This window comes from Mastomys coucha, unplaced genomic scaffold, assembly GCF_008632895.1.
Source record: "Mastomys coucha isolate ucsf_1 unplaced genomic scaffold, UCSF_Mcou_1 pScaffold20, whole genome shotgun sequence".
Classification (NCBI taxonomy): domain Eukaryota; kingdom Metazoa; phylum Chordata; class Mammalia; order Rodentia; family Muridae; genus Mastomys; species Mastomys coucha.
In genome coordinates, this window is record NW_022196903.1 from 25,215,943 (window position 1) to 25,218,085 (window position 2,143).

The window sequence follows — 2,143 nt, forward strand, 5'->3', positions numbered from 1 at the left end:
AGCCTTGGCTGTCCTGGAACTCACGCTGTAGACCAGGCTGGCTTCGGAACTTAGAAATCCACCTGCCTCTGCCTCCCAAGTACTGGGATTAAAGGCGTGTGCCACTACCACCCGGCATTTTCTTGTCTTTTCAAGATGTTAGCATGAGATGGGCTGGGAAACGCACCTTTTTATTAAACTGGGAAAAGCCGGCTTCTATTGATCTTTAAGTGTTTGGTTGAGTTTGCCAGAGATGCTAGTTGAGCCTTGACCCTCTGTGAGGAGCTTGAAGCAGTAAAATCAAGGAGCTGGAGAGCTCTCAGCCTCTGAGAGCACTGGCTGCTCCTGCTGAACACCACAGTTCTGTTCCCAGGACCCATATGGTGACTCACAACCATTTGAATCCCCCCTTCTCTTTCTTTCTTCTTCTTCTTCTTCTTCTTCTTCTTCTTCTTCTTCTTCTTCTTCTTCTTCTTCTTCTTCTTCTTCTTCTTCTTCTTCTTCTTTTTGTTTTTTCGAGACAGGGTTTCTCTGTGTAGACCAGGCTGGCCTTAAACTCAGAAATCTGCCTGCTGGGATTAAAGGCATGCGCCATCACTGCCCCCGCTCTTTTGTTTTGTTTTGTTTTGTTTTGTTTGTTTGTTTGAGACAGGGATTCTCTGTGTAGCCCTGGCTGTCCTGGAACTCACTCTGTAGACCAGGCTGGCCTCGAACTCAGAAATCTGCCTGCCTCTGCCTCCCAAGTGCTGAGATTAAAGGCATGCGCCCGGCAAGATTTTTTTTTATTATGTATATGAGTATACTGTAGCTATCTTCAGACACACACCAGAAGAGGGCATCGGATCCCATTACAGATGGTTGTGAGCTACCATGTGGTTGCTGGGAATTGAACTCAGGATCTCTAGAAGAGCAGTTAGTGCTCTTAACCACTGAGCCATCTCTTCAGCCCATCCTTATCTCTAATTCCAGGGGAACTAATATCCTTTTTGACTCCCACAAGCACCAGGATTGCACACAGTGTACGTACATACATAGAGGCAAGCAATCATAGACATAGAATATATAAATCTGAAAAAAAATTTAAAAAAAAAGTAAGCTCGAGTTGAAGTCATGTTATAAATCAGTCATGCCTTTTGTCTCTCTGGTCAGCGCTGCCTTCCTTCAGATTGCTGTCATCATCCAAGTATCTTGTTTGTTGGCTTACAATTATTCACAGCCGCACCTTTAATTTGCTTTATTTACTTTTATAACGTCAGTTCGCAGGAGTAGTGTCCTCTCTTTTACTCCTCATTTTAGTCATTTGAGTTAGTTGTTATATTTTTGTAATACTCATTTTCTTTTTATTTGCTTTTGTGTGTGTTTGTGTGCCTGTGTGCAGGTGCCCCTAGGGGTCAGAAAAGGGGGTCAGAGCCCCTTAAGCTGGAGTTATAGATGGCTGTGAGCCGCCATGTGGGTGCTGGGTCAGACCAGGGTCCTCTGAAAGAGCTGTGAGTGCTCCTCTGAGCCGCTGAGCCTCTGTCCAGCTCCTGCTTTGCCTTGTTTGCACCCTTGCTCCCTCTTCCTTGAGCTCTCTTTGCTTGGTCAGTGTCTTCGAGTCTCCACCGCTAGGAAGAGACACCATGACCAAGGCAGCTCTTAGAAAGACTGCGTTTAATTGGAACTGGCTTACGGGTTCAAAGGTTTAGTCCACTAACATAGCAGGAAGCATGGCAGCGTATGGGCAGACATGGTGCTGGAGAAGGAGCTGAGAGTTCTGCATCTTGATTTGAAGGCCACCAGGAGTGACTGGCATCCTTAGGCAGCTAGGAGGAAACTCTCTTCTGCAATGGGTAGAGCCTGAGCATAGGAGGAGACCCGCAAGGCCCACCCCACAGTGACACCCTTCCTCTAACAAGGCCACACGTCCTAACAGTGCCACTCCCTATGGACCGAGCATATTCAAACCACCACAGTCCGTCTAACTAAAGGTTTATGATTGTTTCATGGGGCCAAGTTTTGGTGTAGATTCCTTTTTCTTCCCTCACTTCGCTTCTTTCTTTGTGCTGGGAATCAACCCAGGGTCTTGCTTCTACATTCCAGTAGGGTAAGCTACCACTGAGCCCCAGCCATAGCCTTAACTGCATTCATTTATCTAGCCATTTATTTCAGTGCTGGGACTGAACCC